Source organism: Acinonyx jubatus, chromosome B1, assembly GCF_027475565.1.
Source record: "Acinonyx jubatus isolate Ajub_Pintada_27869175 chromosome B1, VMU_Ajub_asm_v1.0, whole genome shotgun sequence".
Taxonomy (NCBI): Eukaryota; Metazoa; Chordata; class Mammalia; order Carnivora; family Felidae; genus Acinonyx; species Acinonyx jubatus.
In genome coordinates, this window is record NC_069382.1 from 128,640,492 (window position 1) to 128,661,866 (window position 21,375).

The 21,375-nt window shown below is 37.0% G+C and overlaps 1 long non-coding RNA gene and 1 pseudogene across 1 annotated transcript in view; both read right to left on the reverse strand.

The window, feature by feature from the left end:
- Nucleotides 1-15,208, reverse strand: part of LOC128314511 (uncharacterized) — a 56,629-nt gene extending 41,421 nt beyond the window's left edge. The window contains exon 1 of the long non-coding RNA XR_008296242.1: nt 15,095-15,208. This is a non-coding gene — a long non-coding RNA (uncharacterized LOC128314511). The remainder of the gene's footprint in view (nt 1-15,094) is intronic.
- A 4,242-nt stretch (nt 15,209-19,450) lies between these two features.
- Nucleotides 19,451-19,788, reverse strand: LOC106978123 (eukaryotic translation initiation factor 1-like; annotated as a pseudogene).
- Nucleotides 19,789-21,375: the final 1,587 nt, after the last annotated feature.

Genomic DNA, 21,375 nt, shown 5'->3' on the forward strand with positions numbered 1-21,375 from the left:
TAGTTAATGACAGTGCTTTTGCTAGAATTCCATGACCTTCACATGATAATCTTTACATGATTCATAAATATTTAAGAATTTGATGAACCAACAGGTTAATAAGGCAATGATTCCTAGGAACTTCCCATTGCACTGTTCTGATAAAAAAATCAATAGAGCATGTCTCATTTTTTTTTCTAACCAGTCTTCTGACTACTTGGTTTTAATGAGGAAATAAGATTAAGATACACAACAACAGGGGTGCCTGGGTGACTCAGTCATTTAAGCATCCAACTTCTGATTTCAGACCATCATGATCCAATTATCATGATCATCCAATGATGGGACATGATCATGATCAGGTCATGATTTCATGGTCGTGAGATCGAGCCCCACATCAGGCTCTGTCGTGGGCATGGACCCTATTTGGGACCCTTCCTCTCTCTCTGCACCCCCTCTCAAAGTAAATAAACTTTAAAATATATATATATATATATATATATATATATATATATATATACACAACATCAAAGGGACCAGATATTTCACATACATTTATTATTTTGGTTTCATAGATACAAAATCTATATCAATCATATAAACTAATTTTAATCTGTTAATAAATATCTGTTAGAGGGGCACCTGGATGACTCAGTCTGTTAAGCATCCGACCTTGGCTCAGGTCATGATCTTGTGGTTTGTGAGTTTGAGCCCCACATCGGGCTCTGTTCTGACAGCTCAGGGCCTAGAGTCTGCTTCAGATTCTGTGTCTTCTTCTCTCTCTGCCCTTCCCCTGCTAAGGCTCTGTCTCTCCCTCTCTCTGTCTCTCAAAAATAAACATTAAAATTTTTTTAATCTGTTGGATCACTAATAGTTTAAGCCAATGATCTGAGAGACAGCTTTCTTACCAAGTTGAATATGTATCCTAGCAACACAGTTATCTAAGAGTGTTTGTTTGAAAATTAATCTTGGACATGGGTCAGTCAATGTGTCACAGATGTTTAGGGAAAATTGAATGGTTTTTTCTCTTGTTTTGAAAGCACAGGGGTAAACTTTTTACCCCTGGACAATGCAGAACTTCCCATTTTACCTCAAGAATCATAGTATGCTTTGGATATATCATTTCTCCAAAGCAAAATAAGAAACCTCTGCCCTTAGATAAACACAAGTCTTATTTTCTCATGTCAACCAGATATCTGTACTTATATCACCTTACCAAAGAGGCCTTTTCTGATATGTTTGAAAACAAGACCCCATACAATTTATTTCTGGGCTGCAGGGGTGGTACAATATTTGCAAATCAGTCAATGTGATACATCACATCAATAAGAGATTATTTCAATAGATGCAGAAAAAGCATTTGACAAAGTACAACATTCATTCTTGATAAAAATCTTCAACAAAGTAGGCTTTAGAGGAACATTACTCAACATCATAAAGGCCATATATGAAAAACCCATAGCTAACTTCATAGTCAATGGGAAAAAAAAACTGAGAACTTTTCCCCTAAGGTCAGGAAAAAGACAGGGATATCCACTCTCACTCACCCCTTTTATGCAACATAGTACTAGAATTCCTAGCTACAGCAATCAGACAACAACAACAACAACAGGCATCCAAGTTGGTACGGAAAAAGTAAGACTTTCACTATTTGCAGATGACATGATACTGTACTACATAGAGAAAACCTAAAAGTCTCAACCAAAAAACTGCTAGAACTGATAAACTAATTCAGCAAATTTTCAGGATACATAATCAGTGTACAGAAATTTGTTGCATTTCTATAGACCAATAATGAAGCAACAGAAAGAAAAATGAAGAAAACAATCCTATTTATAATTGTACCAAAAATGATAAGATACCTAGGAATAAGCCTAACCAAAGAGGTGAAAGACCTGTACTCTGAAAACTATAAGACACTGATGAAATAAACTGAAGACGACACAAAAAAATGGAAAGATATCCCATGCTCATGCACTAGAAGAACCAATATTGTTCAAATGTCTATATTACCACAAGCAATCTATACATTTAATGCAATCCCTATCAAAATACCAACAGCATTTTTCAAAAAATTAGAATAATCCTAAAAATTGTATGGAAACCACAGAAGACCCCAAATGGCCAAGGCAATCTTGGGAAAAGAAAAAAAAAAGTCAAGCTGGAGGCATCACAATTCCTGACTTCAAATTATGTTACAGAGCTGTAGTAATCAAAACAATATCATACTGGCACAAAAATAGGCACATAGATCAATAGAACAGAGTAGAAAACCCAGAAAGAAACTCACAATTATTTGGTCAATTAATCTTCGACAGAGGTAAGCATATCCAGTGGCATAAAGACAGTCTTTTCAACAAATGGTGGAGAAAAATGGACAGCAACATGTAAAAGAATGAAACTGGACCATTTTCTTACACCAAACACAAAAATAAATTCAAAATGGATCAAAGACCTAAATGCGAGATCAGAAACCATAAAAATCCTAGAAGAGAATGTAGGCAGTAACTTCTCTGACATTGGCTGTAACAATTTTTTTCTAAGCAGGTCTCCTGAGGCAAAGGAAAGAAAAACAAAAATGAACTATTGGGATTACATCAAAATAAAAAGCTTCTGCACAGCAAAGGAAACAATCAACAAAACTCAAAGGCAACCTACTCAATGCAAGAAGATATTTGCAAATGACATATCTGATAAAGGGTTAAGATCCAAAATATGTAAAGAATTTATACAACTCAACATCCAAAAATCAAATAATCCAATTTAAAAATGGGCAGAGGACATGAACAGACATTTCTCCAAAGACCTCCAGATGGCCCACAGGCACATGAAAAGATGCTCATCATGACTCACCATCAGGGAAATGCAAATCAAAACTACAATGAGATGTCACCTCATACTTGTCAGAATGGCTAAAATCAACAACACAAACCAAAACAGATGTTAGAGGGGATGTGGAGAAAAAGGAACACTTGTGCACTGTTCATGGGAAGGCAAACTGGTGTAGTCACTATAGAAAACAGTATAGAGCTTCCTCAAAAAGTTAAAAATAAAACTACCCTATGACCTAACAATCACACTACTGGTTATTTAACCAAAGAACACTAATTCAAAGGGATACAACATGCATTTTTATAGCACTATTATTTAACCATAGCCAAGATATGGAAGCAGCCCAAGTGTCCACTTATGGATAAATGGATAAAAAAGCAGTGGTTGTGTATACACACACACACACACACACACACACACACACACCAAAAAATATTATTTAGCCATAAAAAAGGAATGAAATCTTGCCATTTGCAATACATGGATGAAGCTAGAGAGCATAATGCTAAGTGAAATAAGTCAGTCAGAGAAAGACAAATATCATATGATTTCACTCATATGTGGAATTTAAGAAACAAAACAAATGAGCAAAGGGAAAAAAGAGAAAAACCAAGAAACACACTGTTAACTATATAGAGAACAATCTGATAATTACCAGAAGGGAGCTTGGTGGAGAGATGGGTGAAATAGGTGATGGGGATGAAGGAGTACACTTGTGGAGATGAGCACTGAATGATGTACGAAGTGTTGAATCACTAAATTGTACACCTAAAATATAACACTGTGTATTCACTAGCTGTAATTAAAATAAAAACTTACATGATTTGTTTTGTTTTTTGTTTTTTTGAGAAAGAGAGTGAGTGAGTGGCAGAGGGGCAGAGAGAGAAGGGGATAGAAAATCCTAAGCGGACTCTTCTTTGACAGCAGTAAGCCCGATGCAGGGTTTGAACTCACACTGTGAGATCATGACCTGCACTGAAGTCGGACACTCAACCAACTGAGCCACTCAAGTGGCTCTTAAATAAAAACTTAAAAAAGAAGAATAAATGGAACGATTTAGAATAAAATAACTAAATTAAATAGGACCCCATTCTGGTTTTCTTCCTTTGTCCCCAACCCTGCTTTTCCTGCACCTATTATCACCTGATATAGTGTATGCTTACTTTTTCCATTTCTTGTTACTGCATGTGTACTATGTATATATAATGTGTATGTGCCATCCACATTTCACACATTTAATACTTTTTTAGTAACAAGTGATCAATATCATAGATACATCAGAGATCCTACTTTGAGTAAAATTTAAGATTTTAAGATTTAAGATTTAATAAGGCTAAAGATTTAAGATTTAATAAGGATATTGTAGGCCATATGGTATGATTTATTTCATGAGATCAATGACAATAGGTAATTAATTACACACTTCATTCTCAAGGCACTGAGTGAAATAAATACAAGCATAAACTCATGATACTTATAGCAATTCTAGAAAGTGGATCTTACTATATTTTATTGATTTAAAGATATACTTTTTTCACATTTCTGCTTTTATTATCTATATGCTATCAAAATTGAAATCAGAATAACTATCACTTCAAACATTTTAGAAGTTATGTGAGTTTGGAAAATATAAGAAGGAAAGGAATTGAAGAGAATATCTTTGTTTAAATAAAATAAAAAATTACCGTGTTTACCACTGTGTAACTTTTAACAAAAATCTCAAAAATGAAAAAATAAATTTGCCAATAACATAGTTTGTAGCACAGAGGCTGATGTGGGGCTTGACCCCACAAACTGCGGGATCATGACCTGAGCTTAAATCAAGAGTCAAATGCTCAACCAACTGAGCCACACAGGCGTCCCTTCATAGTTTGTAGTTTTTTCTCTGTCTTTTCAGGAAAAAAAAGTGTTCATGATTCTCCAAAAAGAAAAACCACATTCCACACCACCTGTATCCTGTATAATATGTGAAACATTATTTGTCCAGTGCTCATGTGAGACTCAGCTGTGCAGGAGAGTGACTCGAACAACTAGATCATGGATCCTGAGTGTATCATCCAAGGTGAGAAGGTCAAAACTATGGACATAGACATGGATAATTTCTAAGCAGGAGTCAAAAGTTAAATCTCTGAAATCCAAAGCGAGAAAGGGTAAAAGACAGGGAGTTGCTGTCCAAATAGCTACACAAGGCAGAGAACATGGTTAGAATCAAAGATGGAGTTCAGTGTGGGGAGGACCAGAATGGGCAAGGGGTCAAAGCAGAATCTGCCAATATACACGGTGGCCTGAATTCAGGGTTTAAATCAAACGAAAACCAGAAGAAATTAGTTGTAACTGGAGAGGAGTTTAAATTTGGGCAATAGAGCAAAAGCACTAAGCATGAGTAATTTTTAATTGTAGGACACAGCTGTGTGCCCCACAACTTCTGTTCTTTGGAACAGATATGCCTTTGAGATACAGTCCACTGTATGGGGAGGCGATATTGGTGATTTCACTTGGGTGGGTCCTCCTGGAGCACTAATAATTCTAAGAGCCAATATCTGCCTAATTAAACAGATAAAATTCAAGATCCACTGAGACACTCTTATGGATATGGAGCATAATCTTTGGTGCGTATCTTTTTATAAAGAAATAGTCATGTTAACACATATTAGCACAATGCACCCAAATGACAGACTACCATGTGCCCCATAATCCAAGGGGATGACATTCTGTCAAGGCTTTTCTCATAACAGCCCTGCTTTTATGACACAGCACTAAAGGAAGGCCATTTGCAGCTACAACCCCCATTGCTTTGTAGGCTAGTCATTCAATTTCCAAATAGAGCTGCCTCAAAAAAAAAAAAAAAAGCCAATTTGTAAGGTTTAAGTGATAAGATTAAAATGATACACCTAGACTTATTAATTCTTGAATATGAGCACTGTCTTCTAACACAAAAATATCTTAATGGACCTAATCTACACTGGGCAACCCCTATCAGACACTTTTATTGAGCATGTATAAATGTTTATGAAAAACTGCTCAAAGTTTTTATGTGTTTTGTATTTTTTAAAAAAGAGAATTTAATGATCAATTCCTATATCTACACAACAATGATGATTGATGCAGAAAATTCAGCCTCCAACATGAATATTTTAGCCTGACATATCTCTATTCACTAGATAGATATGGCTTATCTGCACTACTTTAAGAGGACAACACTGAGCCAGAATGAAGATTGTTGCTGCAGCATTTGCAATGTTCACTATAGTTTTAAACTGTTGTTTGGGATATCACTAGTTACTGACTGTAGCTAATCTTTATTAAATGCTTAATATTCATCAGTGTTTTCTTTTTAAGTTTATTTGTATGTTTTGAGAGAGAGAGAGAGAGAGAGAGAGAGAGAGCGAGCACCGTAATTGAGGGAGGGGCAGACAGAGGGGGAAAGAGAGAATCCCAAGCAGTTTCCATGCTATTAACATGGAGCCTGATGCCGGGATTGAACCCATGAACCATGAGATTATGACCTCAGCCGAAACCGAAAGTGGGATGCTTAACCCACTGAGCCACCCAGGTGCCCCCACCAGTGTTTTTTTTTTTTTTTTTAAGAGATTGATGTATTTTGTCTTGTTTAACCCATACAACCACCTTCTGAAGTGGTATTACTTTTAATCATTTTACAGGTAAGGAAAAAAGGACTTATGGATGTTACATAAGTTATCCAAGGGGACACAATTACACAGGAACAACAGAAAAGTGCCTCTTTTAGGGAAAGGAGTATGGAGGGCTTGGGTAGTGGGTGGGAAGTGGAAGTTTGTTTACCATAGCATTTCTTACTGTAAATGAATAAATCAGAATTAATGGCGGTGTATCCATTTCCTCAAACTTGAATAACATAAGCCCACTTGGGAAAGATGGATCAGTCCCTAGTGCACATATCAAACTCCAAATATGATAAATTCATCAAATAAATGTATTTGTATCTATGTAACAGGGCTCTTCAACCCAGTGACCTCTGCTCCATTTAACAGTAATTGTACAACTATGCTGGGAGAAGAATCAATCCAGAGATGAGTTCTTTTAAAAACCAGTTGTTGGGGGAGGGGAAGGGGGCTCCTGGGTGGTTCAGTTGGTGAAGCATGTGACTTCAGCTCCACTCATGATCTTATGGTTCATGGGTTCGAGCTCCACATCTGGCTCTGTGCTGACAGCTTAGAGCCTGGAGCCTGCTTTGAATTTTGTGTCTCCCTCTCTCTCTGCCTCTCAAATAAATAAAAGCATTTAAAAAATAATTTTAAAAAAGTTGTCTCTTGCTGCCAAGGCATACCTGCCATAATGTAATATTCCATATATCTTTTAAGAATTCAAAAGGAAATAACTGTAAACAGAACTTAAATAATACAAAACAGAAAAAGCTGTTAAATATATCTAATGTATGAAATAAAACTCTTCCTTTAGCTAATACTAGGCATACATTGATATATTGGTATATCAGTAGCTACTGAAACTTCAATAATTGTGCTCTTAAGAAAAGAACTATTACCTGGTGCCATGATCTTGGGTTCTGATACCATTCTCCAATAGAAAGAACCAGGGCTCTTCAGAGAAATGGCTGACTCTAGAGCTGGGGCCAGAAGCACCTTCGGGTGCCAGAAAGTAAGGCAGTGCTCAGAGAACAGAAGGATGGGGTCTGTCAAGGGAACCAAGGTGAAAGAGCTCCTAATGGCCAAAGCTGGAACAATTTAAGCAACAAAATAAATACCTGGTATTAGATGATAATCTAAAACATAAATAGAGATCCCAAGTCTATACTGATATAAATAAATGATGTAATAAAGTAAGCAAATGAGGAAGAAGAGACAATTCTTTATTTTTTCTAAAGTTTATTTATTTATTTTGAAGGAGAGAGAGAAAATGGGGGAGGGCCAGAGAGACAGGGAGAGAGAAAATTGCAAGCAGGCTCCATGCTGTCAACAGAGAGCCTGATGCAGGGCTTGATCCCATGAACCATGAGCCGAAATCAAGAGCTGGACGCTTAATCCACTGAGCCACCCAGGTGCCCCAAGACCACCCTTTCTTACAGAAGAATCTCTTGTAATTTACATGGATTCTCACTTTTCCAGCAAGTAGAGCTCACATTGCCCCCCTGCCCCGCCCCACATTTGAGTGTGGGCTACAAGAGTGACTTGCTTCCAAAGAAGAGAGCAACTACAGCAGAGACAAGGAGGAACTTCAAAGTAGGGAAAGCTGGCAAGCATTGCCTTGGCCAGGTAATTAAGATTAACACCATATTAATAAATAATGGTGAAGGCATGTAGCCTTGCTCTGATGTGATGAGAATTCAGCTCCCCGGTCTTTTTCCCAAAACCTATAACCCCAGGCTAATCATGACAAAGACATTAGACAAACCCACATCGAGGCAACACTCTACAAAATATTCTCTCCAAACTGCCACATTCGTAAAGAACTAGGAAAGATGGAGAACCTGAGGAGACTGACACGTGATGACTAAAGGTAATGCGGTGTCCTGCAGGGACATCCTGGAATAGATAGTGGATATTAGGGAAAAAAATTAGTGAAATCCATATAAGTCTGGAGTTCAGATAATAGTAATATACCAATGTTGTTTCCTTAGTGTGACAAAGGTACCATAGTAATATAAAACATTAACAATCAGAGAAATTGGTGGAAGGGTATATACTAGAACTCTCTGTACTATCTTTGCAACTTCTCTGTAATCAAAAGGTATTCTAACATTAGAAGTTTATTTTTTTAATTATTTTATTACGTTTCTTTATTTTTGAGAGGCAGAGAAAGAGCACGAGTGGGGGACGGGCATAGGGAAAGGGAGACACCGAATCCAAAGCAGGCTCCAGGCTCTGAGCTGCCAGCACAGAGCCTGACGTGGGGCTCAAACCCATGAACGGCGAGATCATGACCTGAGCCGAAGCTGGACACTCAACTGACTGAGCCACCCAGGTGCCCCCAGAAGTTTATTTTTAAAAAGAGAACAATTGCTTTCTTCACGCTGTGCCATTCTTAAAAGGTATACAATGAAAAATCTTGTATCGGATGCATTCTGACATTTCTAATTGTTCTGCCGTGGTAAGTCACCTTGAAAAGACTGCATTCAGACTGAGCAACCTAACAATTCAATTATATGCCACAAACCATCTGCACTTGGGATGTTGTGAGACACAAGCTCTCTGGCCTCAATTATAATAGCAGGATCCTCTTTTGATCTGACTCCTTTGTTTGTAGTAAAGGCTAAAGCCTGGTAGTAAAAATAAATAAACAGTAAATGAAGAAAAACAAGATCAATAAAACAATCATGTCATTACAGGTACTCAGCTGAGTCTGGAAGAAAACGAACAAGGAATGTTTTGAGAAGTTGCCTCATAAGAAGAAGGATTGGGATGGGAAGTTATTTATTCATTAAATAACCTATTCAGTAAAAGTGTATTGCTCGCCTTTCGTGAGCTAGCTAATCTAGAAACAGGGAGAAAGGACAGAGCTCCTATGCTTCTCATGGAAGTCACAATCTGGGGAAAAGACTGACAAGGAAAGGGAAAATTTAAATGCACTGAGAAGTGCTAAAGCCTTTTCCCTCCAATGTTTGTACTTTATAAAATATGCTGGATGCTGTCTCAACATACCACCTCACTCTGCACCATCAGTGGTTACAAATTCAGGGGCCATTCCAGATTGGGAGCAAAAATAATTTTCAGATTAAAAGCTACCTCAAAAAACTGTATCTTTTTTTTTTTTTTGAAAGCCATTACTTAATGGTAATTTCTCTGTCTCTTCCAAATATTCCCCTTGCTACCACCATCCAGTCTTTTGTTATTTAACCATTTCATGCCCACTTATGAATAAGTCACCATCATGAACTACTAGTATAGGCTTATCCTTGAAAGGAGACTTCTGATTCCCAAAGATCTATAAATGCAACCTCTAAGTGTAGAATATGTTTTTACAAGTGCCATGCGGATTTCTTATCTCCTTTGCCTAGCAATCTGTGCAAAACATGTTACCTGATGACTCCTGACCTGACCACCGACCAGTAAACCACAGCACCATTTGGGATTTCTTTTGTAATCAATTTTATTGAGGAATAAAATATGCTCACCTTAAGTGCACATTTCAACAAGTTTTGACAAATGAATATAACCACCAATGATAAAGATATCATTGAGAAAGATATTAAATTTTCTCATCACTCCAAAATTTCCTTCATCCCCCACCCTCAGCTCAACCCAGCCCAATCATTGTCTTAATTCACATAGTCCCGGACACAGGTGCCAAGATAGGATTAGCCATGAAGGAGATTTAGGGGAAATAATGTGAAGGATATAGGAGAGAGGACTCAGGGTGTGGAGAGCCTGCAGAGCAATGCAGCTCTGACACCTGTAAAAGAAAAGTGGAATGCCGGAAGAGGGGGTAAAAAGAGATTCTTAGACTGTAAAGTGCAATTCCAAGAAAGCTTTGGCCAGCCAGAGGTGTCCTCAGGCAATCTCCCATTGGAGAAGGCCTGTGTCTCTTAGGAATGGACTGAATCCAGATCTCCTCTGTGCTCAGCCATTGACTGGGGATAGTATTTCATGTACGATGTGACACAGTTTGTTTATCTACTCACCTACTCCTATATCCTGTCACTTGATGCATTATTTCTAGTTTGGGGCTATCATAAATAAAGCTGCTATGAAAATTTCTGTATAATTATTTGTGTAAACACATGCTTTCATTTTTTTCTAAATATTTATTTTATTTATTTTGAGAGAAAGAGGGAGAGAGAGAGAGAGCAGGGGAGGGGCAAGAGGGGGATAGAGAGAATCCCAAGGAGGTTCCATGCTGTTAGCACAGAGCACATTGCGGGGCTCGAACTCACGACCATGAGATCATGACCTGAGCCAAAATCGAGTCAGACCCTTAACCAACCAAGTCACCCAGGTGCCCCATATACTTTCATTTCTGTTAGGTAAACACACAAGAATAGGATTGCTGGGTCATATGGTATGTGTAGTTTAACTTTAGAAAAACTGGCCAAACTTTTTTCCCAACTATCTGAGTCATATATTTCACAAGATTTCCAGTTTCCAGTTGCCCACACCCTCTCCAACACATGGTATTGTCAGTCTTTTCCAGTGTAGCCCTTCTAGTGGGTGTATAAAGATGTCTCATTGTGGTTTTCATTTGCCTTTCCCTGATGACCAGTGATGAGAAGCATCTGTTCATGGGTTTATTGGCCACCCCTAAGTTTCCCCAGAGTTTCATCCCATTAGAGCATCTGCTCAAAAATCATTTCAATCAGGTGCAGGTGTAAATGAGGTTACTGGGCGTAATCTATTAAGTATAGCTCCTGATGTGTCAGCATTCCCTACTGAGGGAAGAATAGTAAAATAATCTAAAAAATATAATAACCTCAAGAAGGTTGGAAACCATGTAAGCCATTGTTTCAAAATATATATATATACAAAATACTTTTATATGTATTTACATATGTCTATATAAATATACATATATATTTTTCCTTCATTTAACTTCATGTCACCAAGCTAACACACGTTGTCAGTTTATAATTGCATTCAGTGCTAAAAACAATTCCAATAACAGGGACTTAAAATACATATTCTTCTTACAAAACAGAAGTAAACATTTAACGACATTGGTTCAAGAATATTAGTGCTGAAGTACCTGAGATTTTTCTCACCTTTTTTTCAAGGTCCCAAGACGGATGCTCTGGCCTCAGCCATTCCATCCCATTTCCGGAAGGCAGAAAGAGGAAGTGAAGAGGAACAACAGTATGGCTCCCAGCTGGGGCAGCCCTTTAAGAGTTGTCCTGGAAGCCCCACCCACTGACTTGTGATTGTATCTTATTAGCCATCTAATTGTAGAGAGGCTTGGAAATGTGAATTTAAATTGGGCTTGTTATTGTGACCAAAAATAAACAAAGGTTCTGTTACTCAGTAAGGACAGAGTGGAGACTAAGGAAGCAGCTGGGAACCTGCAGTCTTCTTCCCCTCACACTTGAGGGTCCTAAAAAAATTACCTCCGGGGTGCCTGGGTAGCTCAGTCGGTTGAGCATTGGATTTCAGCTCAGGTCATGATCTCACGGTTCGTGCGTTTGAATCCCACGGGCTCTGTGCTGACAGCTCAGAGCCTGGAGCCTGCTTCGGATTCTGTGTCTCCCTCTCTCTCTATCCCTCCCCCGCTCATACTCTGTCTCACTTTGTCCCTCAAAAATAAATAAATATAAAAAAATACCTTAAATTACTGTTCTCTATTTAATCACTTTTAATTCATGCTTAATACATCTAGCTTCTGTCATGTAACTTCTCTTTTTCTATATTTAATTTTTTCAGTCTATTGTATCCTTTATGGAGTATTTATCTATAATTAAATCCCTTCTTTTAAAAATGTCTTCCTTGCTTTATAGAAAATTATGCTGATGACCCACCCATTGTCAGGCTACTCCTCAGCCTCCTATCTTAACTCTTTGCCCCTCTTCTCTTCTTATTTCTATACATTCTCACTGGCAATTATCATTCACACCTGTGGCATCAATTTTAACATAATCTGTCTCCCCCCACCGCCATTGGTTCTTCTTAGCCTCAGATTTGAATTACAAATCACCTACGAGATACCTCCTTGAACTGCCGACAATCTGCTAGATTCTTCTATCTGGATATCTTACAAGAAAATCAAATTCTAGATTTTCAAATTGAACTTGTCCCCTTTCCTTTCTTTCACCCCAAATCTCCCATAGCTTCTATGCCAGCCGATGTTACAGAATGAATAAAGATAAGGAGCAAAAGACACATCCAAAAAATTATAAATCCCCTATTATGACTCAGAATCAACACTAAAATATTTTTATGCCCCATCTCATTTAATTTTCACCATAACCCTGTAAGAAAGGTACTTTAGTATATGCATTTTATAGTTGCAGAAACTGAGACTTAGAAAAGAATGATTAAAACCAGAGAGCTAATAAATGATATTCTTTCTTAGTCTTGAGTCCAAAATCATTACACTAGGCTGTTTCTCTCTCTTCCCACCCCCCATTAAGATATTTAATATAACTTTCCTATGTATCTAACTGCCTAGGGAAAGTGACTCCTACCTCAACCTTCACAAAATTCAGCAAAGTGTACCTTATAAATAAGTTTAAATACTCATATCCCACAGCCATTGATTTTAATGCAGGATCTTAGCATTTCTTGTCCACACTAATACAGATACTTCTAAAAGTCTTCTTACCAGTGTTACCAGATTTTCCTTTCTTCATTCTCACGAAAAAAAAAATACTTGCAAAACTGAATTCTGACCATGTCAGTACTTTGATCATATTCCTCCAGTGACATTTTATTATACATAAAATAAAGGCCAGGTCCTCAATGTGATAAATAGCCTGTCATGGCTGAGCCAATGTCTCCTTCTCCCCGTCACCTCACATTTGTCCTATGCTTCAGCCATGAGGTAATACTTGATGATTCACTATCTTTGCATATCCCTTCCCTTCAGTCTGTCTTGACAACTCCTTTTCCTTCTTTGGCATTTGGATCTCACATCATACTCTCTTGGAGACTTCTGGCTCTTCCACACAAATGTACTTCTCTCTCTGTATCTCTGTCTCTCTCTCTCTCTCTCTCTCATAAACCATGGTACTCTACTATATACCCCAATACCTAAACAAGAATGAGACAATCAACTCTGATCTCTCTGAGGTCAACAACTGTGTCTCTCTAAATGTCTATGAATTTAGTGCCTGAAATAGTACCTGTTGCTAGAAGCTCACAGTCAAGTATGAGACATGTTAAAAAATATGTAACAGAGTAAACTATGTCCTACCACAGGATGGACTCAAGATATCATATTAACATAGATATTTTTTATCTGTACCTTGTGTTATGCTATTTCTTCTCCTTCCTCACAATAAGCAAGAAGAATGAAATAGGTTAACTTAGGTTTTGTAAGATGTTAGTGACATGAGAAAGAGACTAACTAGTATTACATCCTGTAAACAGCCAGTGAAAAGCAATGGATGTGTTTTACATGTACAGGACTTCCCTCTTTCCTCATTCTACAACACATGGTATACCTGCTCCTGACTCTCATAGTATTAGTTCACTTTGCCAAAGTAACAACAGCTCCAAGTTTCAATAAGTTATTACCACAAATGTTTCTTGCTCATGGATGTTAAATTTAACTACATCTCAACTCCAAGCAAGGCACTGCTCAGTTGGTCTTCTCATTCCAGGACCCAGGATAAAACAGTCACCATCTGAGACTTGTTAAAATAGCCCAAGAGCAAGCTGCTCCACATAATTGCGTCCCATGACTCTGCCACCTCTACTCACATGCACCTCAGCAAATCACATGGCCAAGGCTGCTGATGAGGCACTAAGAGTCAAATGGCAATGGCAATGAGATATAAGCCTCTTACAAGACAGGAAATGATTGCTAACAATAAGGCAACCTACCCCACTAAGTTATTTGTTTTTTAATTTTGTTTGTTTGTTTTTTGTAAACAGCACACAGCAGTGGAAAGAGGACTCATCAGAAGTCATGAGGCAAAAACATTTGTCTCTGCTCTTGTCCATCTCATTCAACTTCACTAAGATTCAGTTTCCTCATTGATAAAATGAAAAGATTGGGCTAGATCATCTGAAAGGTACCTTCTAGTCTGAATTATGTAACCAAATTATTTTATTTTATTTATCTTAATTTATTTATTGTAGGGAGAGAGCACACATATGAGTGGCAGACAGGAGCCGAGGCAGAGGAGGAGAGAGAAAGAGACAGAGAGAGGAGAGCGAGGGAGAGAGAATCTTAACCATGTTCTACGTTCAGCACAGAGCCCAACACGGGTTTGATTCCACGACCCTGAGATCATGACCTGAGTTGAAATCAAGAATTGAATGCTCAACCGACTGAGTCACCCAGGTGTTTTATGTGACTAAATATTTTAGATGGAGTGTAAAGCAAACATAAGAAGATTATGAAGAAACATTGCTTCCCAGTAGGCCACTCAAGTTTTGTGTCACATTATCTCATTCTATCAAGTCACAATTTTTAAGGCCTGGTTCAAACACATTATATCACAGATGTAAATCATTTTATACTTTATTGTGGGATTATTTTTTTTCTGTCACACGTTAGAAGAACCACTTTGCTTATCTCCCATCTGACAAATATGTAAGCCACACGTGCTCATATCTCTTAAGAGTTTTTTCAGTTGCAAATAACAGGTATTATAACTACATTTTTGTACACAACAAAGATGATTTATTAGTTAACATACCTACAAAGTCTAGAGGAGGGCCGGCTTCAGGTATGCCTGATTTGATGACTAAATGATTTTACCAAGAATCTTTATCTCAAGACTGACTCCTCTTGTGGTTACAAGACAGTTGCCAGTTGCAACTGAAATAACGGATGCTTTTCCTTCTAGTGTAAGAGGAGAGCGCTTACCATCCCAATGATCCACTAAAATTTCTGGGCTATCCTCTGAGTGGATCAACTTTTGTCCAATTCCCTGAACCAATAACCAGTCAGAAAAAGAATATAACTTGCTCTTTAGTTTCTGCCCACGCAGATCCCCATGCCTTTACTCAATGGAGAAGGGGTAGAGGGAATACTGGAGGCGTAACTGATCGAGCCTATAACAAAAGTCAAAAATTTATACGGATATTTTAATTATTGCTTTGTAATTAAAATATTTAGTGAGGATATTTGCTTTGTAAACTTTACCAATATTGAGTAATATATCACTATCTTACAGAGAAGAATAAAAAATCCACCACATTTACATATTTTTATGCTCTAATAGGAGATATGATGACTAATTCTAATCTGGATTTTGTAAACTTCCAGTGGTTTTTTTTTTTTTGTTTTTTGGGTTTTTTTTTTACTAAAAGTACCTATTTGAGTAAATTTAAATTATCTAATTTGTAGAAGCACCTAAAAGTCTTTCTGGAAAAAAAAAAAAGTTTCTCTATAAATGATTAAATATTTGTGAGGGAAAAATATAAATCCACTGTATTACCCCCAGAAATTTCTGTTAAGATCTTAACAATATCATAAACTATTTTGCTAGATTAACTCTTTTGTTGACATAAACAGAAGATTCTTGTTTTTGTGGAAATAGGAGACCACTACATTTGAGGAGGAGGAGTCCAAGATTAAAACTACACAGCACACCACAAATGCCAATTCCTTTCTGGTTTATTTTTATCTCATTAAATAACTTCCTCTTACTTCTCAGGAAAGTAGACCATATGGGTGGTGTGTGGAAGAACTAAACAGGAGGGATGTTTTTGGCTTCTGGAGAATCAGGTCTTACAGATGTGGCTTGAGTCTTTTGTATGAAATATCGGAAATTCCTAGAGCATTGGCCACACTTATTCCAAAGGAAATGCCAAAATGTATTTCACACACAAATGTAAGCGATTTTTGGATTATCTGCTTTTGTTCCTCTCCAATAGCTTGGAAAATTGAGTCAACTGCATGTGAACTTCTTATTCACAGCTAGACAGAATATAGCCTCCTCTGAATTATTCATGCTAATTATGGAGAAGGAAAAAAAATCATGAATAAATTAAATCCACAGATGAACAAAAATATCTGTATTTCCATGGCATATTGCATTTATCACTGAAATAGGATATTTAACAGTATATTGTGTTTATAATGTTTTGTCTATTAAGACTTGGAATTTGGGGGGCACCCAGTGATTAGCAATGGAAGCGCACACTAGAACCACAGAAATCAAAAATCACAGTTGGTCATCTGAAAGAATTTAGTGTTTTATGGAAGACAGATAAGAATATTAAGGTTTACAAAACAGTAAGACAATTGCATAGGGACACAAGGGCCAAGAAAGAAGGAGCTTGCAGGAACCAAGATATTTAAGAATAGATAACATATAAGTTGAATGTTAAAGAATGAGTTATCTAGCTGATAAGGAAGGCATACTGAAATAAGGAAACCTCAGAGCTCGCAAAAAAACAAACATTTCCGTTGAGTTTTGTACAGCTCTGAGTAGCATGGAAGTCTAGGGGCTTGGCTGTTGCCACAGCCTTAACTGGTATCACAAGAAGTTATGGCAGTTAGAGGACGCCTGGATGTCTCAGTCAGTTAAGTGGCCAACTCTTGATTTCGGCTCAGGTCATGACCTCAGGGTTCATGTTGGATTCTGTGCTGACAGTGTGGAGGCTGCTTGGGATTCTCTCCATTACTCTCTGCACCTCCCCAACTCACTAAATAAATAAATAGATAAATATTTTTAAAAAGTTATGGCAGTTAAGATTAAAGTATTATGCAAAGAACCAAAGCTTCTGAGGACTTACTTTTTAAAGTGTAGATTACTGGATGCCACACCTGATTGATATATAGGAATACTAGCATTGGTCCCAAGAATCTGCACTGTTAACAAATTAACCAGATATTTCAAATGTTCACTAAAATTTGACAATTTGTTCTATGACATTTTAATAACGTAGGAAGTCTTAAGAGATGCAAATTCCTGGGCCCATCAAGACATTGACCTCAGTCATCATTATTTTTTTCGTGGTTTCCCAGGTGATTCTAATGTACCAACAAGTTTGAACATCACTTGTCTGAAGGAATGATCAGTCCATTGTTTTTCTTACCTTTTTGTTGACACATCTCTGCAATGACATTTAAGACCAAAAAGTCATAGTTCTTTCTGTAGGTACTAAAACCCATTTCTACTAGTGCCATTGTAATGACAATCTGGTTTTTGTGTTTGTGTTTGCCAAAACTCTGAAACCAACCTTGCAATCTAGTACAACCACCTAATTACGTCTTTATCTAAAACACAATCAGGATAACTGAAAGAATATTAGGGAAAAAAAATCTTTAGGAAGAAAGTATCTGGAAATCTCAAGTGCTGTGTATTGAGATTAAGAAATGATCAAAGAGCTAGCTCTGTTTCAGGCGGCTCCAGAACGTTAGTTTCATTAATATATTTTGACAGTCTTTCTATACATGTGAATACGCCAACTAATTTGTGGGTTTTCAAGTATAAATCAAGTGAATTTTCAAGCCCACTTTGAGACCACTTTTTATTTGTTATAATTTAGGAAAAACACAGTGGTTTTTTCCAGTTTTATTGAGATATAATTGAAATAACATTGTATGAGTTTAAGGTGTACAACATAATGATTGGACATACGGATATATTCTGAAATGGTTACCAAAATATGTTTAGTCAAAATTCATCACCTCACATAGTTACAATTTGTTTTTCTTGTGACGAGAAATGTTAAGGTCTACTCTCTTAGCAACTTTCAAATACACAATACAGTATTGTTCACTGTAGTTGTCATGCTGGACATTATATCCCCAGGATTTCTTTATTTTATAAGTAGGAATTTGTACTTTTGATTACCTCCACCCCTGGCAACCACCAATCTGTTCTCTTTTTCTATGAATTCATATTTTTAGATTCCACATATACAGTATTCATCTTTCTCTCTCTGACTTATTTCACTTAGCATAATGCTCTCAAGATCACTCCATGTTGTCATAAATAGCAGAATTCCTTTCATTTTTATGACTGAATAATATTTTCTTATTATAAACATACATATTATAAAAATAAATATAATATTTAATAATATTTTTGTGTTTTCCCACACACATTTTATATATATATATATATATATAGTTGTTTCCATGCCTTGGCTACTGTAAATAACACTGCAATAAACACAGGGATGTAGCTATCTCTTCAAGGTAGTAATTTCATTTCCCTCAGATATATATCCAGAAGTAGAATTGCTGGATCATATGGTATATCTATTTTTAATTTTTTGAGGAAACTCCATACTGTTTTTCATAGTGGCTGCACCAATTTACGTTCCCACCAACAGCATACAAGTGTTCCCTTTACTCCATATTCTCATCAACATTTGTTATCCCTTGTTTTTTTGATGATAGTCATTCTAACAGGTGTGAGGTGATATCTCATTTTGGTTTTGATTTATGTCTCCTTGATGCTTAGTGATGTTGAGCACCTTTTCATATACCTCTTGGTCATTTGCATGTGTTCTTTGGAAAAATGTCCATTCAGTTCCTCTGAACATTTTTTATTGGATTGTTTTTTGCTTTTGAGTTGTACAAGTGCTTTATAAATTTTGCATACTGACCCCTTATTAGGTATATGATTTGCAATATATTCTACCATTCTTGCCTTTCATTCTGTTGATGGTTTTCTTTGTTGTGCAGAGGTATTTTTTATCTCATTTGTTCATTTGCTTGTTTTTCCTAATACCTGTTGGAGGCAATAACTCTTTATTTTCCTCAGATAAAACCATTATAGGAAGGTACTATTTATTTGTTTGTTTGTTTGTTATTTTGCATGGCTCTTTTCAGTTTATTGCTCAAAGGAGTTACACTAGCCCAAGTTAAAAGCAGACCCCAAATGGTTATATTGGGTTATATATATTAATGGTTATATAATGGTTATATAATATAATGGTTACATTATACTTACATTATACAAGCTGTGAGGTTTTTAAACTTGTGGGAGAAAAAACAAAAACAAAAACAAAAAAACTTGTGACAAGGAACAGAAGGGAAATTCTATTCATTGCAAGGAAATCTCCTTTAAGCTTCAGTGAGCCAAAAGCACTCAAAACCTATGAACCTTCAGCTGATCGTCATTAGCTAGTCCAATCTCTACGAGGAACTGATATATGTTCTTGCACTGGTCACCCTGTAAGGGAATTACTTCTCCATATTCTGAATGCTCAATTACAGTACCATTGCAGACAAATTTCTTAAATGCCTTCACCAGTTTCTTTTTATCATAATCATCAGCGATTCCTTGGAGAGTAATAAGGATCTTCCTGCCATTTCTCTGTTGAATTCTTACATGGATATTATCCTCAGTGCCAACAGAAGCAGATCATCACCCTTATTTGCATAAGCAAAAGAGTCCAAAGAGTGGAGGTTCAGGATGGCAGACATATGATATGATTCCTTTTCCTTGGTGGAAAGGGCCTGTGGAAGGCAGCAGCTAGAGAAGGCTGGTGGGGGCATGGTGATTTGGGAAGCTAGGGGACTGGGGGGGGGTAGGTAAAGGGGGTGCTGAGTTCTCAGCAGTGGCTCCATGACTGGGGCCAGGAAGGTACTTTTTAAATAGATGCTGACCCCTCAAACCTGTACTGCACAGTCACTACCTGTTCGGCAGTACATCTTCCCAGTGTTAAAGGACAAAGGAGGCAGTCAGTTACTGACTTAATTTCCAGCTGTACCAGAAGGTAGAAAGAAGCTAAAACTAGTCTCTACTTGTTTTGGATAGACAATGGTGAGAAAGATAAGGACATCGAGAAGATGGGTGTAAGAGGATGATTCCACTTATTTGTTGGCTGAAATAATGGAAGTACCAGAGCTTTTAATACTAATGGGAGATGAGGGGAAGAGAAAGAAAAAAGCAATAAATTACACTTTTTTTTTTTTTTTTTTTGCTGAAGATAGTTCCCAGCTGTTTGGAGTCTGGGGCCAGTGTTGTTTACCATGGAAACTTAGTTTGCTGAATAACACAAACACTAAGGTCATGCTTGATTTTGTGTGTGGTAAGTAGTGAAACCACCGCCCTTCCCCACAGTGTTCTCTCCAAACTATTTCTACATAATGGCAGGAAGTGAAAAGGAAAGTGTGCAATCCAACCTAAAGTGTCTCTTTTATCACTTTCCTAACAAGGTCTTCAGGCCAGATACGAGCATTCAATACATTTTGTCCAGTGTAATGCATCTAGTAAAATGCTGTTTTGTTGTTGGCCTGTAGCATCAGTATCACCAAAAGCATTAATGATATTGCACAAGGTATTATATACAGGAAGTCAAATACATTTACTCATTGTTTTTATAAGGTTAAAAATCAAAGTCAATTGATTGCATGGATGGGGCAGGTAAACACAAGGTGAACCCGTGACATTTTGCGGCACCAAGAAGTAAGGAAGTACTAAAAGGGGGAGGGGAGGGATGGTAGATGTTAAAGGAACAAAGAAGCCAACCTGAAAGATCACAATGATCAAAGCTAGAACAATTTGAATAATGAAAATAATTAACGTAGTATTGGATTGTAATCTAAAGTATAAAATAAATATCTATGAGCTATATGGATGTAAATAAATGGAGGAAAAGAGACAAATCTCCCTTAAAGAAGAATTTCTCATTATTTATATAGATACCCTCCCTCCCCTCTAGAAAGTAGAGTTTAATTCCCCTATCCTTTGAATGTGGGGTGGACTTAGTCACTTGCTTCCAAAGACTAGAATAGGGAAAAGGAAAAATAACTTTACCGTGGAAAAACGTGACAAACATTACCTTGACCAGATGATCAGTGTTAAAATCATTGGTGATAAATCATGTTAATAGCATGTGTGCCTGATATGATATGATGAGAATAACATTTCTTCATGTGGTATTCTTCCCCAAAATTCATGACCTCACTTCAGTCATGAGAAAGACATCAGACAAACCCAAATTCAGGATATTCTATAAAATACCTAACCGATACACCTTAAAATCATCAAAGTCATGAAAAACAAGA